Here is a 7,747-nt window from a genome sequence, read left to right as displayed (position 1 = left end):
CCTCCATATAACTCTAAAAGAGTGCCAAAGGTGGAAAACACCTCTTCCCCACCGTGGCACAATCTATCATTGCAGACAGGGATGTACAACTTGCTGATGCTACAGTATGAGAGTGGGCAGATGCACACAGTGTGTCATTGTCTCCCACATACCTTAACGTCATGTGCCTGTGACTGAGAGAGAGAAATCACTGTGAGCCACAAAACCTTTCCTTTAAGGCACGTGTATGTGGTGCCGCTGGTTTCTATGGAGATGCATTTTCTGAATGTAGTCAGGTTGATCAGTGCCCATGCTCTTGTTTGTTCTCCCTCCAACTCTTTCTCTCTCCTTCTCTCTTTCTCTTTCCTTCTCCCTCCTCCCTCTCTTTCTCCAGGTCTTCGATTTCAGTCTCCTTCTCCCCATCTCCTGTCCACATAACTATGTTTAGCCTCTTTCTGCAGCTCCCCCTGCCAGAGATTAATTCAATTGTTTTTTTGGCGTCTGCATACACTGTGTGAAGAAATGGGAGGTATGTGACTTTGAACTGTTTAAACTTCATTTCTCCAGTTGGCAACTCAAATGAGTCTCAAATGTTTTACTCTTGCCTGTACACTCCTTGGTAGGGAAATGCTAGACATCACAGCCTCTTAACTATGAAATCTCCCTCAAAACAAATAAATTACAGACCAATGTCTTGCTATCACATTGTTAATTCTCTTTGCCATTGTTGTGTTAGTGGTTGTGGGCTATGTTTTATGGTCTGTGAATGCAGCTAAGTGACGGTGGGTGTGTGACTAGGATTGTGGAGAGGTGGTGACTTTTGTCAGTTGTGTATGCTGTTTGGGAACAGAATAAGAGACAAAGCTCCATTCTTTCAATAAAATAATAAATTATTTGAAAAGTTCTTTTGATGGGAAGAGAAACCACAGACTGTTTAAAGGAAGTGGCTCCAAAGCTCACTTGCCAGGAAAAAAAAACCCTAGCATGTTTTAACACTGGTGCATTCTTCTGATCTAACTGTTCAGACAGCATTTGATTTTTTTCTGCGTCATTGCTTGTGATGTGGCACACATTTCATTCATTTAGATTTAAACGGATTTGACACTCAAAAAAGGGTTCTCTTTTATTGTCTGCAGGGTGGGTCTTGGCATGAGCTCTCGTACTGTATGTCCTGACTCTGCAACCCCCCCCACCCCCGGGGTCACCACCTGAGTGCTTGGCGCAGGTGAAGGAGCCGCCAGACAGGGACCCTCATTTCCACTGGAGCGCTGCTGCGCTGTGCTGGCATGTCTGCCCTGTTTTCTGGGAAGGCCGCCGTGATTAAGGGATAGATACCTCCACAAAAGGAGTGGGGGGAGGAAGAGGAGGATAAAGTCTGAACAGGAATAAAACGTGTTCACAACGCCTCTTATATGCCAAAGAGGTGAGTCACTGGCAAAGTCCCATGGTGAAGTGTATGAGCTATTAGTTATCAATTAATCAATACAGAGTTAATTTACCACCAGTCTTCTCATAACCAACACAAGAAACCATTAGGGTAGAGGCAGTCAGACACACACAGAAATACTTCATACACAGAGTGGGAGCTGTCAACGAAAGCAGGAATGCATATTTATTAAGTGTGCTTGCTGCAAAGCAGCACACTTATTGTTCTTCTTAAGCTTTATTATTAAGTGTGCTTGCAAAGCAGCACACTTAGGGCCCGTCCCAATACCTCCCCTACCCCTAGATTTTTGCCCTAACCCTCGTTTTTGCGCGTGCACGTGTAGGGCTAGGGTGTCCCATTACTATAGGGAGCAAGGGGAAGTGCTATTTTGCCCTTAAAATCAACCCTCAAAACATAGCCAGGACCGATGCAGGCTTAAAACGAAGTGGGAGATGAAATTACCCTGGATACCGTGCGAGCTCAGAGAGCCGGCCAAATTTCTTATATATTTTCGCAAATAAGCATATTAAAATTTCGGAATATGTTGGAATATGTTAGCTGGATGCACATCTGATGGACTGTTGAGTTTTGAACACTAATGTTAGAAAATATCTCACAAAGCTATCTGACGATGTTCATGATATCTGCTGAGTGCTTTGAGAGAGTCTGCCCATTAAATAACGTTATATATCTGATCTGGGTAGTTTCGTCAATATTTAAGGTGGGTGTTCTGGCGTTCACATGAACACGAATATCTTTGTTGATTAACTAGACGTAGATAAACCAGCACAGCCCACACAACAACGACCGCTGGAATGGGCATGTTCCTGAATGAAAATAGTAGCAGGCTACTACCGGTAGACACGTCGGCGCTGCGTGTGACGTAGGTGAGCACGTTCGCTACGCTAATTTGCATTTAGTGGTGTCCCAATTTATAGGGAAAGATCTTCACCTCCACTTCCCTTGTCAAGGGGGCTTTAATGTTGAGGGCAATCAAAACCAAGTGGAAGTTTTAAGGGGGGAGAAATGGGACGGGCCCTTATTGTTAGGGGTCCGAGCAGCGTAGCTGCAGGAACCCTATTGTTTCTGTACCGTTCATTTTTTGGCCAAAATTCTGTAAAAGTCATACTGCAGCCTAAACCGTAACTCCAAAACTCTTGAAATTTTCAGGTATGGTTACCAGTACCCCCCTCTACCCATAACCCAAAATTTGGGGTACTGCACCCAAAGGTGGCGCTATTGAAAAAAAAAGTTAATTATGCTTATTTCTCCTTACCAGATTCACCTAGACTCAAAATTCTTTCAGAATATTAATCTCTAAACTCAGATGCATCTTTTTGGCCCTGGTCTTATGGTCTACAAATGTTTACTTTTTCCACAATTTCATGGAAAAGCCAAACATTATAAAAAGTTTCACAAAAGTTTCTTCAAAAATAATCGAATCTTCACCAAAATTCTCACAGACAATGTTTAGACCAAGCCTCACAAAAGTTATCGCTCAGAATTTTGATATTTTGTTCCATTTCAGAGATATAGGCCAATAAAGTTAGACCACTTAGGCCTTTTTTCCTAGATCACCTATATTCCTATAAACCGTAAGTCCTAGAAACTTGACATTTTCAAGTATTGTTACCAGTACCCCCCACTACCCATAACCCAAATTTGGGGTACTGCACCCAAAGGTGGCGCTCTTGTCAAAAACGCTTATTTCTCCTTACCAGATTCACCTAGACTCAAAATTCTTTCATCATATTAATCTCTACATTCAGATGCATCTTTTTCACCCTGGTCTTATGCTCTAAAAATGTTTACTTTTGCCACAATTTCAGAGAAAAGCCAAACATCATAAAAAGTTTCACAGGCTTCAAAAATTATCAAATCTTCACCAAAATTCTCACAGACAATGTTTAGACAAAGCCTCACAAAAGTTATCAAAAGAATTTGGATACGTTGTTCCATTTCAGAGATATAGGCCAATAAAGTTCGACCACTCAGCCCATTTCTCCTATATCACCTATATTCCTATATGAGTAATTTTTTTTTTCTTGGATAACAACCATACAACCATCATTAGGTGGATACCATTAACAGTGCACATTTTCAGATATGTACTCTTTTTTATAAAGCCCTTAATTCTATTGTCAAATGTATGCTAGGAATTTTCTTGATGTTGTGTGTTTGCCAACACACATTTTCACCATTTGAATGTGACTGCTCAATGTGTATGATTGTCAGTGGCTGAGTGGGATAATGCCTAGTGCTGGTGTTTGTTAGGTTGAGAGTTCGAATCCTGCTAGAGCTTTAGGCTCAAGATGCACATGCTATTGGTTATTGAAGATTCACACTATTGAACAGCACCTGAATGACATCAGACAATTAACATTCACACTCATTAGTTGCCAAGAATCAGAATGCCGACACACTCTATGACATATAGGGGAACTTCTTTGTTTACTATTTTTCCTTCATCATTAAGTCTATCATATTTATATTTCATCCATTACTGTTCTTCTCTATAAATGTCTAATTGCCCCAGAATATCCAAAAGTTTTCAGGTGTACTCTTTCAGGAAAGCCCTTCATTTTATTGTCAAATGTGTACTTGGAGTTTTTCTTGTGTGTTTACCAACACACATTTTCACCATTTGAATGTGACTGCTGAATGTGTATGATTGTCAGTGGCAGAGTGGGATAATGCCTAGTGCTGGTGTTTGTTAGGTTGAGAGTTCGAATCCTGCTAGAGCTTTAGGCTCAAGATGCACATGCTATTGGTTATTGAAGATTCACACTATTGAACAGCACCTGAATGACATCAGACAATTAACATTCACACTCATTAGTTGCCAAGAATCAGAATGCCGACACACTCTATGACATATAGGGGAACTTCTTTGTTTACTATTTTTCCTTCATCATTAAGTCTATCATATTTATATTTCATCCATTACTGTTCTTCTCTATAAATGTCTAATCGCCCCTCCATGCTTGGAGTTTTTCTTGTGTGTTTACCAATACACATTTTCACCATGTGAATGTGACTGGCCAACATGTAGGATTGACAGTGGCTCAGTGGGATAATGCCTTGTACTGGTGATCCTTAGGATCCTTAGGTTGAGAGTTCAAATCCCACTTGAAGCATTAGTGGGTTGTGGATGTTAGCATACTACAATAGAATGCTGTTGGGTTGTGGAGGATAACACACTATAACATTACAGCTACTTGTCAATATGGACTTGTAGTGCAAGGCAAGTATTACTGTATAATTATAAGCTGTAGCCTATAATTATTTGTTATTCTTATAATATTTGTCATTTCTTATACATATTTAGTCGGCTCTTCCACTTGACAGAACAACTCTATATCGGTTAAGGATGTCACGCATGAAACAATGCTGCAGAAACATGAAAATACGACTTTGAGTTTAGTAGGCTATAATTTTCAGTTCCTGTTTATCTATTGCACAATGGGTAATAATTTAAAGGAATCATGTTGCAGTCTTGTAAATAGTGACCCTGCAAGATCCCTAGTCATTGCAAAATCATAGTCTTTGACTTAAAACTCTACTACTTGTCTTTAGATGTGAGAGGGTCTGAGACTGTAGTCTTTCAAAAATCTTTTCCAAATCTTTGCAAATCTTTCCAAAGTTTACCCGCTGGGAAACCCTGTAGCTCCGGAGCAGGGGCTCAGACCAGGATAAATTGTTTGCTCGCCCTCAGTTCGCTCTTTTGTTCATCTCAACCCAGCACTCCAGTGTGTGTCTTTGAGTTAACGTAAGTCATCACTTTAATCACCCTCACTATGACTTTTGTGATGTTTATCAGTTTGTAGAGTAGCTCTGCCATCATGTGTAAAGTTAAGGTCTTTGTTTGTTGGTTTGGTGTGTTGGAGTCCCATGTGAGAGATGATTAGGTGATGTTGGTTGACTTGGGATGTCAAGTATTGTTTAGTTGTACCTTATATAGCCATATGATTTCAGTTTATTGTTCAAATGTCAATTGGTTTGTTTGTGAGTTGGGATCTGTACTGATTTACCCCATTTCACTGATTACTCCATTTTCGGTTTGTTTCCTCTTTGATGCAGCACACATACAAGTAAAGAACAAAAGAACAGATGAATTGAAACTCAAATAAAGTTAACTTGTGTTGCACCGAAACCTGCCATCTCCGTGTCATCACTCCATACCATTGAGCCTTCTGAGTCACACCATTGAACAGCACCTGAATGACATCAGGCAATTAACATTCACACTCATTACACACTGCTGGTGTTCGAGAGTTCGAATCCTGCTAGAGCTTGAAGCTCAAGATGCACATGCTATTGGTTATTGAAGATTGACACCATTGAACAGCACCTGAATGACATCAGGCAATTAACATTCACACTCATTAGTTGCCAAGAATCAGAATGCCGACACACTCTATGACATATAGGGGAACTTCTTTGTTTACTATTTTTCCTTCATCATTAAGTCTATCATATTTATATTTCATCCATTACTGTTCTTCTCTACAAATGTCTAATTGTCCCAGAATTTCCAAACGTTTTCAGGTGTTCTCTTTCAGGAAAGCCCTTCATTTTATTGTCAAATGTATACTTGGAGTTTTTCTTGTGTGTTTACCAATACACATTTTCACCATGTGAATGTGACTGGCAAAGATGTAGGATTGACAGTGGCTTAGTGGGATAATGCCTTGTACTGGTCATCCTTATGTTGAGTGTTCAAATCCCACCTGAAGCATTAGTGTTAAAATACTGTTGGGTTGTGGAGGTTAGCATACTAGAATAGAATGCTGTTGGGTTGTGGAGGTTAGCACACTATAACATTACAGCATTACAGCTACTTGTCAATATGGACTTGTAGTGCAAGGCAAGTATAACTGTATAATTATACGCTGTTTATCTCATTGACTCCGACACAGAACCCACCACCACAAATACAATTCAATTCTGTGGGAAACACTGCCTTCCATTATCAAACCCTTCATCTTATCCACAACAAATAAATAGTCCTGTAGAATCAAGTATTGTTAGAATACTGTTGGGTTGTGGAGGTTAGCACACTATAATGTTACAGCACAGGGTAATCCTTATTTTATGCATCAAATTTATTCCAATCCAACTCAAAAGTTTTGAACGACACAAAGTGAAGGTTTTATCCAGATCAAAACCAAGAATAGATTATGTGATCTAATCCAATTTCAGGATCCTTGTTTCCCTTTGAACAACCCATTTTCAAGATTTGATCCAATCCGATAGCTGAAATCCGGTAACTGAAATCCGATAACCGAAATCCGATCACGTTTCTTTTGAACAATTGTGCCCAAACAATCAAAGCATATGTAAAACTAAAAAGCTATGCCATCATGTTCGTTTTGCTCGGACCCCGTAAATCACCGCTTGCGGTTATATTTCTTCTTAAGTTTTATTATTTTTCCCGTCTCCCTAATTTTTTGTCAGCTCTAGCGCCTAGGCCCTTTGAGACAGAGACACCGTTCCAACTTTAAAACGTCCGGTCAGTACCGGTGTAAGTTGGTCGCGAAGATGACGTCAGGTGGGTGTGTCGTTCGTCCGCCATATTGGATTGAACAGAAAGCGAAACTAAATTTTCACAGGTCACAAATTTGGTCCGAACGCCACGAAACTTGACGTACATTATCCTTGGACCAAGCCTCACAAAAGTTACCAGAAGGATTTTTGATTTTTGAAAGCGTTTGCCCGTCACAGCCAAACGAAATCGGCGGCAAAGCTCCTAAACAGGAAGTCGTCCATATCTCAGGAACACTGTCACATATCGATACCAAATTTTGTATATGAACTGGGGGCTCCAATGTGAGGGTGCATAAGCTAAAAAAAAAAAGAAATATTCCAAAAGTTTCCATCATTTTGAATACCACCCAGAGCTATTTGGTAACTCTCATCATTCACCTTTGCACCATTCACCTTCTATCACAATGCCTTTCTAGTATGCTCAATGCCTCTGGGCAGCCACAATGTCTTCGGGAAACCTTGCCCACTCATGAAATCCTTGCTCTGCCATGGGATAGTATGGACTTACGAACTGAAATAGCAAGGAGAACAGTAGCTATATATAGCTTACATAATAGAGTTGTTTTCACATTGACGGTATTCAAATTAAATCAAACTCAAACTTATTAAGGAGCAGCATGGGGCAGGAGAGGCTCAGTGGGTTAGCTATCCTGTCCATTGAAAATACGAGAGCAAGAGCATTAAATATTGGGAACATCGTTAACGATTCAACGAAAGGCTCGTAAGATGGCCTTCTTCTAATGGCCTAATTCACGCATATTGGGGATTGTATGCATATGAATGGTTTTTATTTGG

General features: G+C 40.2%; 1 long non-coding RNA gene across 1 annotated transcript in view; it reads left to right on the top strand.

The window, feature by feature from the left end:
- The first annotated feature begins 227 nt into the window (after window positions 1-227).
- LOC143141698 (uncharacterized) overlaps window positions 228-7,747 on the top strand; it is a 29,792-nt gene continuing 22,272 nt past the window's right edge. Inside the window, exons 1-2 of the long non-coding RNA XR_012990787.1 lie at window positions 228-508; window positions 1,116-1,402. This is a non-coding gene — a long non-coding RNA (uncharacterized LOC143141698). The remainder of the gene's footprint in view (window positions 509-1,115; window positions 1,403-7,747) is intronic.

Source organism: Alosa pseudoharengus, unplaced genomic scaffold (genome assembly GCF_046254945.1).
Source record: "Alosa pseudoharengus isolate Yale_2024_CS ecotype anadromous, Long Island Sound unplaced genomic scaffold, YU_APseudo_1.1 YU_APseudo_1.1_scf_10, whole genome shotgun sequence".
Taxonomy (NCBI): Eukaryota; Metazoa; Chordata; class Actinopteri; order Clupeiformes; family Clupeidae; genus Alosa; species Alosa pseudoharengus.
This window is presented reverse-complemented; position numbering and strand designations above follow the sequence as displayed.